The sequence below is a fragment of the Diabrotica virgifera genome, chromosome 8, assembly GCF_917563875.1.
Source record: "Diabrotica virgifera virgifera chromosome 8, PGI_DIABVI_V3a".
NCBI classification, from domain to species: Eukaryota; Metazoa; Arthropoda; class Insecta; order Coleoptera; family Chrysomelidae; genus Diabrotica; species Diabrotica virgifera.
This window is the reverse complement of record NC_065450.1, coordinates 88,408,137-88,418,898: the sequence shown is the minus strand read 5'-3', so window position 1 is coordinate 88,418,898 and position 10,762 is coordinate 88,408,137.

Sequence of the window (10,762 nt, the reverse complement as noted above, 5' to 3'; positions counted from 1 at the left end):
ATATACTAAAAAGAATATACTCCGACGAATGTTGGTAGGATATGCTTAGAACATGATGCGAACATCATTGTTATGTGGGAAGAGCCCCAATGGCTGCTTGGCTATCTGTGCATATGTTAACCCGCTGCAGTTCGAATGCCCTCAGGTTGTTTTCTCTTGCACACTGCAAGATTGCAAAAATCTCTGCCTGAAATACGGAGGTACATTCCCCCAGTGGAATAGAAATGTTGAAATTTCCACCACTATAGAATATCCCTGCGCCCGAACCGTCTGCAGTTTTAGACCCGTCCGTATACCAGGTGCAACCCTGCAGTCTGTGTCGAGAGTTTCCTCTGTCCCATTCGTCTCGTGGGCAAATGTCCACTTGAAAAGGTACTTCAGGCATATATCTTGATGTCATATGGTCAGAAATCATCATCCATTCGGCATCATTAATTTCATTCGGTATTTTACTATGTCCTGATTTAACTGGTACGTTGCTCAGGTTTTCTCGCAGTCTATAATAGCCCATTCTCGCCTCACCTCTTATTGTTATATGTAAAGGAGGGAGATCCAGTAGTGCCTCCATAGCTGCCGTAGGTGTGCCCCTCATAGCCCCCGTGATCCCGAGACAAGCAAGTCTTTGCACCTTGCTTAATTTGATGATGGCACTTTTTTGCTGCACTTTTGGCCACCATACCACTGACGCATATGTAATTGTGGGTTTTACCACCATGTTATAAGTCCAATATACCATGTCTGGTCTCAAACCCCACATTTTTCCATGAGTACGTCTGGCTACCATTAACGTAGATACCGCTCTCTTCGTTATTCTTTCTATCTGCTGATTCCAAGTAAGTCTTAAGTCTAATATTATCCCGAGATACTTTACTTCACTCACCAGATTTAAATGTACACCATTTAGACTTAGAGGACCCAATTCCTCTGAATTACTATCTTAATTTTTTATGATGTAGAATTAAAAAAATACATACAACCCTTAATTTTCGCTCTTCTATCACCAACCCCTATTTGTTAATAGCCATCTATAAAATTCTCCTGTCACAGTGTTAGTTGCCATACGCCTCCGAAACCGCTTGACCGATGTTTATGAAATTATATATGTATATTCGGTAGGTTTTAGAATCGGTCGTAATCTATTTCTACACACGTACGTAATCTACAGGGTGTGAATGTTGCTACGAAATTAATAAAAAAATGTAAATATATTTTAAAATACCCTGTATAATATTACAAAATCTCATATTTTAAGAAAGAAGATATTGAGGAGAATCCAAAAATGTAAAAATATACAGGGTATCTTATTTAAAAAAACCAAGTTATAAGCAACTTCCGGTATATCCGGAAGTTGCAAAGAGATGAAAATATTTTCATTTAATAGATCATTCCTCAAAACCCCTTTATTTCAATTTTCATGATTCTGTTGTCTTTAGTTCTCGAGATATTTCTAATAGGCCAGTTATCTGCCTCACCCTATATACTAAATTGTAGTATATTGTAATACTAAATACTGTATTTCACTTATAACTAAAAAAATATATATTAATTTATAGTCTCTTAACTTTTTCATACTGTTTTAAAATGTTGTTAAACTCGTTAAAACAACTAAATAATTGTCCACACTGCATAGTTAATTTAAAAACAAACACTAAACAAATAAAAAATAAGAAATCTCTTTACTAATCAATATTTAAATTAAAGTATAAACACAACGCAATTAAACAAATTCCAACACTTTGACACTAACTTTTTTATTTGCGTACACGTTAGCGTGTACCTAGACAGCGTTATATTTAGGTATATTCTTCTTTTCCTGCTTAGTTTATTGGCCTCCGCCTACTTGGGTATTTGGCCAGCTCGTCGTAGGGTAATAAAGGAAAAATATTTATATTCTAATGACATTTATTGTATGTCGTTGTAATAATATATACCAGTTTGTTGAGATTAGAGTTTGATACAGTTTTTGAAGGAAAGAAAAGAAGGTTTACTATTGAAAATAAAACCATTTTATAAAAGTAAAAATTTTCTGATTAATTTTGTTTACTTTTTGGTGTAAAATGTAAATGCAAAACCATATGACGTCACGACGCGTTTTTTGCTGGCTGGAATAATTTGAATTTTTAATCGTCTTTAGGGGAAAAATGAAAGACAAACAAAACTTTTTTATCATTGATACATGTTTTAAATTATGTTCTGTTGTGATTTATAACATTTTTTTCCATTTTTAAATTTTATGCAAGTTCCCTATTCTCCTGTAACAGTGTTAGTTACCATACTACTCCGAAACGGTTTGGCCAATTTTTTATGAAATTTTACACGTATATCCTATAGGACTGAGAATAGGTTCTAATCTATTGTTCATACCCATAAGTTATAATGTCCCCTGACATTTTTTTTTTATTTTTTTGGACAAAATTACTTATCTTAATTTTTTATGATGTAGAATTAAAAAATACATACAACCCTTAATTTTCGCTCTTCTATCACCAACCCCTATTTGTTAATAGCCATCTATAAAATTCTCCTGTCACAGTGTTAGTTGCCATACGCCTCCGAAACCGCTTGACCGATGTTTATGAAATTATATATGTATATTCGGTAGGTTTTAGAATCGGTCGTAATCTATTTTTCATATTCCTGAGTGATAAGGTGAGTATTCTTCTTAACATTTTGTAGTGTTAGGTGGGGATGTGTATACATAACATACTCTATAAGACTACAAGTACATACTAATTAAACAAATTATGATCAAAATCCATCAACAAGCTCTGTCGATATTAATCGCAGCATATGTTTGGAGAATCAGTTTCATTTTTTGAGTGCATGGATTTTAACTTTTCCCCTCCTCCGACCACGAATCGATTTCGTTAGGACGTCATTTTTAAAGCTTTATTAACCACTCTGTTGAGGTTCAAAGTTTACTAAAACTTTTACACATAAACTATATATCTTCAACTTCAAAATGGCTCTAGTTAGGTTGCTTAATTTTTATAAACAAAGTAGGCCGTCAATTAAATAAAAAAAGTGGGTAACTTTGACCGTAATTAACCTAGGCGAAAAGTTTTTTTTAAATTCGTGTAAAAATACCACTTTTTCAAATCCTTCTGTAGTTTTAGCCTATACAGTTAATATTAACAAAGTTAATCAAATTGTTTATAAGCCAAATGACTCTATTTTTTTTTGGTTTATTGGCTTTGGGAAGAACCCGTTTTACCACGAAAATTTATAACATTTGAAAGTCTATACATATAACTGAGCCCAATTTTGTACAAATACAATTTTTACAAATCTATACATATAAATACAATAACTGAATACAATTATTTGGTACAAATACAGTTTTTACAAATCTATACATATATATTTAATACCTAACTGAATACAATTTGGATTGGTTGATACAGAAATTATAAGCGTCTCCTCGTACGACCCAAGAAGTTATAAAAAATAGCTCTTACTTCGGGATTATGGATGCATTTTGAGGAAACGGGATTTTTAGTTTAGTTAGTTCCGTAATAAGGTAAGAGGTGTGGTATTAGAATTATGACTGAATTGAAAAATCCAGTGATTAAAGTCGTCAAAACTGTCACTGCAGTCACAGAGGGGGGATGTGGCCGGAGTTGACTGCTCCGTGTCCGAAGAGGCACCTAATGTATTTGGTGTTAATTTTTCTATTGGGATGGCTTCTTTTAGCAACCTTTGTAGAAGGAAGTGTTGGAAAGAGCGTGCAGTACTGAAATGCATTGTTAGATCTAATTATTGTCCATTTGTCTGCCCATTTAGTTCTTAAGTTTTGCTTACATATAGATAATGCGTCTTGTAGCGTTAATTCGGGGGCTTACTTGCCATCAGTGATAGCTCTTTTTGCCAGTTTGTCAGCTGTTTCGTTTCCCGTTATGGAGGAATGCCCTTTGGCCCATATGAAGAATGTATTTATCTGTTTAAAATCTAAGGCTCTTAAGGTTGTCAAAATTTCCACGATTATTTAGTTATTGTATAGGGAGGTAACGGGGTCCACCAGAGCTGATAAAACAGATTTCGAATCTGATATTATAGTTAGGTTTGACAAGGGTAGCAGTGAATTGTTTGCCCAATCCAAAGCCTTAAATATAGCAAGTGCCTCTGCTGTAAAGATTGTAGAGTTTTTGTTTAGTTTAAACAACAAACTTTCGTTTGTGTTTTCCCTGTACACTGCACATCCTGTAGTGGGAGCACGCAAAATAGAATTCTATTTTAGTGACGTCACGTTGCCTAGAAACCGTCGATTCTCCCATTGTGAAATTCGATTTTGTGACGTCAGCAAAATAGAATTCTATTTGGCGTGCTCTCACCCCTGTTCCAGTAGGGGATTTGGATCCGTCTGTAAAAAATGTATGCACATTACCTAGCTTCTCTAATTCTATTTGCATAGATATGTTATTAATTGCTGGGTTATCGTTATATTCTGGAAAAATAATATTTGGTTGTGTAAGACATATATCGAATTTAGCCGTGAAGAACGGCAAACCAGAATCATCACGTAGTTCGATGTTTGAGACTGCTGCAAATGCATCAGCTAGAGGGGGACAGTTTCTGTTGTGCCAGTATTTATTAGTGTCGCTATATGCAGTTAAGATGCCTAAATTTTTAATAAGGTCGTTGCGTGTAAATCGTTTTTGTTTAACGACGAATTTTTCAGCTGGGAACTGTCGTCGAAGTTGCATGGGGAATTCGCCACTCTCTGCAAGGAGAGCAGCTGTGGGAGTGGATTTAAATGCACCAAGAACAATGCGTAGGGCCTTGAAATGTACCCTATCTATTTGTAAAAGTCTGGAATTAGTGGCTGATCCATACAAAAAACAACCATAATCTAGGATAGATCGAGTGTAAGCTCGGTAGAAAATCAAGTTAATGTTAGGGTCAGCGCTCCAATGATATATGTTAATTGCTCTTAGGATATTTTAACTTTTTTCACTTTTCTTAATGCATCTTGATATGTGATCAGACCAGGTCAGTTTGCAATCAAATGTGATACCCAGATATGTGTATGTTTTGCAAACAGGTATAGTGTAATTTTGAATTGTTAGACTATTATAAGTTCTGGTATGGTGTCTGGTAAAAAATACAATAGCAGATTTATGAGGTGATATTTCAAATCCCTGTTCAGGAAAGTATTTAGAGCAGCTATGCACTATATACTTAAGATTACTAACACATTGAGAGTAGTTTTTATGAGTAGTGTATATAGAAAAATCGTCAGCATATTGTAAAATTCTTGCGTTCATACCAAGGTTGTGAACATCGAGGGTATGGATATTAAATAGAAGCGGGCTCAACACCGACCCCTGTGGCAGACCAGAGTTAACCTCTCTAGGACCTAGAGTATTTGTATTGCATTTTATAAAGATCTGTCGTCTGAGGAACATATTAATAAAAACAAATGCAAATTGTGGAGGTATATGGATGTATGTTAACTTTTCATGTAAACATTCCAACAACACGCTTTCATAAGCACTAGAGATATCTAAAAATAAGGCAGCTGAATAATGGTTTTCTGAAAAAGCCAACTGAATTTCTGTTGCAAGATTGGCTGCACAATCGAGAGTACCTTTACCTCGCCGAAAACCAAACTGGGATTGGGGGAGTTTTATTATTTTCTAACCACCATTCTAGTCTGAGTTTGATAATCCTTTCCAAAGTTTTTAATACACAAGACATTAGAGAAATGGGTCGCAGAGCTTTGTTGTCACTGACCTTAGGAATACGGATAATTAGACACTGTTTTAATGAGGGGTAATCCGTATCTCCTGAAAGTATATTATTATATATTTTGCAAAGAAAGTGTTTCGCCGAGTCGGGGAGCTTTTTAATCATCATATAATTGATGCCATCTAAGCCTGGAGCAGTAAGTTTTGACGATTTGATATTAAGTTCTAACTCTCTTAGTGTAACTGGGGCTAGAAGAGAATGATCATGATTACTAGTGGGTGTGTAGTGAATGTAAGGACTAACAAAACTTGGAGCTAATTTATGAAAAAGTATTTCCGCCTCATCTTCTGCACAGGTTGGATATCATTTTTCTTCTTTTGAAATCTATTAATCCGTCGCCAAATTTCCGAGGGATTTGAATTCCTATTGAGTTGAGCACAATAGTCTGCCCAAGCCTGTTTGGCTTTCAATTTGAAGGTTCTTTTGCAGAGCGCATCTATTTTTTTTACATTGATATAATTTGAAGTTATCATATTGCGCTTATACGTTTTGTAGGCTTCCTTCCTTTGGGTAACTAACTGTTGACATTCTTCATCCCACCAAGGGGAATGAGGAGCCTTTTTAGGAGAGAAGGAGTAAGTTTTTTTAAGAGCTGTATCCGCCGAGGATGTAATTGAATTGGTGATAAAGTTAATAATTTCGTTAGTATTGTTGAAAAGCGGAATCTCGGAGAAATCGTTATCAATTTTTGTTTGAAACAATGCCCAATCAGCTTCTCGCATATACCACTTATGAATGCGGGTAATATTAATATTATCAATTCTGAGTTGTTGTAACACAAATGTGATATCATAATGGTCAGAGCCATACGTATCTGCTTTAACAGACCAAGAGAATTGTGAGCTAAAGTTGGACGAAATGAGGGTAAGATCAACACATGATGGAGGAGAGCCAGGGGCAGAGACTCTGGTAGGTGATCCGTCATTTGCAATGATAAAGTTGTCGAAGTATGCTAAAGCTTCCATGAGTATGTTACCGCTATGATCATTGTTTATAGAGGCCCAGGCTCCATGATTGGCGTTAAAGTCGCCACCAATAATAAAATTATGCGGAATTTGTTGAAAAAGAGAAACATAGTCGTTCACTGTGACTGCAATACTACCTGGACGATAAATACTAACCACAGATATTTTGGTGCCATTGACATCTATATCAATGCCACAAATTTCAATATGTTTATTAAATGTTTGGTTGAATACTATATTATTATATTTAATATTATTAGAGATAATTATGCTAACACCTCCACCTCGTTTATTGCGTCTATCTTTTCTAACAATATTAAATCCCTGTAAGGACATTTCATAATTAGGTTTGTACCAAGTTTCCGAAATAAGAGCTATATCAAAGTGTTCTTTTGTAAAAAGTTGCGTAATAGAGTTTTTATTAGAGTACGCTGATCTAGCGTTCCACTGCACAATTTTTAAACCGGCCATATCAGGTAAAGGAATGTTTAATCACGCTGTTAATTATATTTTCTACATCTTGTATAGAGGGAACTGAACTATTAATCGTAGGGTTTCGAGCAGGAATGTCTGAAAAGAAATTATTGATTGAATCCTTCAAAGTAGTAGTGAATTCATTTTGAAGATATTAATCGTTATTTTTAGATACATTTTTATTATGGTCCCCGAACTGGAATACGGGGCTAGCACAAAAGCTAAATTCGCTTGGAGCGGTAATAAGAGTAGGAGACGATGGGTGTATTTTTCGTTTTTTTTTTTTTCTAGTAGAAGCTGCAGTATTTGAAATATTTGCAATGGGAAGCAAATATTTTGATGAGCTCTGAGCACTATTGGAATAGGTATTTGGCCTGGAAACTAATGAAGGGAATTCAGTAGTGGATGATAGTAACGGAGCAAATCTGTTTTTTGAACAATACTAGTGTAGGCAGGATTGTCAATAAATTTTTCGGCCTCTTTGAAAGAAATATTAAGGTGTGCCATTGCTTCCTTAGTTCGTTTTTGTTTTTTGTATTCTGAACAATCTCGATTTGTCGAGTTGTGTGAATTAGAGTTACAAATTATGCAGAAATTATCACATTGAGTGCATTCGTTATCGTTTTCTTTGCCGCAGTTTCGGCATTTCTTTTTTTCCCTTACATTGAGATGCAGAGTGGCCGTAACGAAGACAATTATAACACTGCATAACAGGATGAACATATGTGTCTACGGGACATTTGACTTTAGTTATATAAATAAATTGGGGAATTTTATTACCTGCAAATGTGACAATTATCATTTGACGGGGGATTTTCTCAATCACCCCGTCTTTTGTTAGTTTTCGAAACATTCTCTGAACTTTACGAACAAAACACTCTGATTTTATAACTTTAATAAGGTCATTTTCTGTTAGATATGTATCAACCGATCTTACAATACCTTTTTTTCTGTTAAATGTGAGGGGATATAAGCTATCAATTTATTGTCTTTAAATACCGAATTTTCTACTAATTTGTTTGCAACTAACCCTGAATTAACTTCAATTTTAAGTCTATTACGACCAACGCTACTAATTTCTAGGATCGATTTTTCGTATTCCGAAAGTGCTAACAGTTTTTCACAAAGTCTCATTGGATGCAATCTTCCCACATTCAACAATTCATGTTCCACAAAAATTAAGAAAGGATCTGTATCTCTTGACGTAAATCGATTAGTAATGGAAATATCGCGTTTGAAAGACTGGTTTGGCTGGTCTAAATTATTTGCTGTTGTTGTTAATGAGTTTTTATTGTTATCATTATCTGCTGGAAAAACTTGATTTTTGTCCCCTGTTGCAATATTATTATCGGCTTATGTAAATCCGTGAAAACCATCTTGATCAATATTTACGTTTGACTCGTCTAGGTCCATGCCATTAAGAACCTTGATATCCTCGATTCTTATATTTGAAGAACGTGGCGGCTTCCCGCCGCCAGGGGAACTTCCCGACATCCGTCCCAGACAGAAGTCGGATCTTTAAGTATAATTTCGACAAATTAAGGAATAAATCGACTTACTTGTAGAAATCCCAATAGTTTAACCAAATAAATGAGTAAAAGGTCTGTGTATTTTTTGCGGCAATTAGTGAATCGACTTTTAAATCAAACGCGTCTAATCACTAAGAGACTTGAGAGACGACTGTGACTCTATTTTAGTAAAATGTTTTCGAAGTGATAAAAATTACTTTTTAATGATTTTTTTAGAATTGCTATATCATTATTATTTTCTGGACAATAACATTGCGAAAAAAAACTCTTTGGGATAAACAAATTGAATAAAATTTAAACTAATTGACGAATCGTCTTAAATTTTTTTGTGCATTATATGAACTGTTTGACTCAACTTTTCGTGCAATATAAGTCTTAAATTCATTTTCGGTAAAGTTATAGCAAATTTTTTATTTTCGATATTTTAGTCTTATTTTGCAATTTTCGAAGCAACAAAAGATTCAACTAAAATTCAAAAACTGCCATTTAAAACCTTGGCTTATCTATTAAAAGAAGAATACTATAAGTAAGATATTTAGTTACCCTATTTTTACCTGTAGCGATTTAAACGAAAAAACTGCCATTTTTGACCCTTATTTGTTAATAACTAAATTTCTCGTCCGAACTGTGATGGGCATTTTTGTATTTATAATGTATTAGGTATATAGTACCATTGTTTATTTACACATAGTTAGACAAAGCTAATGTCAGAGTTATTTGACTTTTATTTTGCCGTGAGGTGCCGGCCTCTAGAAATGAATTTCGAAAACTATAGCCAGAAATTTAATTGTATGCAGATTTCTACTCGAAGCAGATTTCTACTCGGAGCAGATTTCTACTATGTACATAAATATCTGAGCATCTCTAATACAGCTATGTACAAGGATGCCAGATTGTGAAGAAAATATAAGACTTAAATAATACTCTTATTGTTATTACTATTGAATTCGTTTTGTGACAGATTGATAACTTGACATTTTCGAGCAAATGTTTTAAATTGTTTTTTATAATTTGAGATTTGCTAAATCTAAATTGGCCAGTAATTTATTTAAATGATTAAAATGCTGCCGTAAAATTTTCTTTGAAAAATACTTATTTGTGCACCGGACAATTAATTTGTTTATTGATTTGTTAAAAAAGGATTTAATATTTAATTAAAATATACTCGACTATTTTTGAATTAAATTAATTGACGCAAAAATAAGAACGTATGTAATTTATTTAACTCAAAATACATTTTAGTGCTGTATAATAATTTTTTTTGATACACTGCATTTTTACAGTCTACTCTAAACACAAAGTAATAAGTAAATAGTCTGAAAGTAAATTAAGGTGAGTTAGGTACCATCCAGTGACGGTTCTCTAAGTATTATTCTTTATTGTGGTAGGTCGTCTGGCCATATTCTCTTTAGTCTTCTTTCAGCAAGTGGTTGGGTGAATAAATTATTTATCAAGTCGTTGGTGTGGTCAGTGGTGCGATTTTTATATTTTATTGAACGATTTTTTATTAAGTCATTGATTAGTGGGATGTCCAGATCATTGTGAAGTGTCTGGTTGGATACATATCATGGAGCTTTACTTATCATACGGAGAATTTTGGATTGGAATGTTTGGAGTATTTGAAGGTTTACTGCAGCCCCATAGTTCTATTCCGTAAGACCAAACTGGTATAAGTATAGCTTTGTACAGAAGCAGTTTATTTTCAAGATATAACTGAGACTTCTTGTTAAATAGCCAGTTCATATTTTTTAAAGATTTAATTGTTTACATAATTTTAATGTGCGTTTTCCATATGAGTTTTTCATCCAGATGCAATCCGAAGTATTTGACAACTGGCTTGATGGGAATCGGAGTATTATTTATAGAAACTTGAGGACATGTATATTTTCTGGTTGTAAAAGTAATTTGTACTGAATTGCTGGCATTACATTTATTTTCCATCGCTTGAGCCAGTTTTCTAATTGGTCTAGATGATTTTGAACTTTTTGTGATGCTACATTAGGGTCGACATCCACTGCTAAGATTCCCGTATCATCGGCAAAAGTA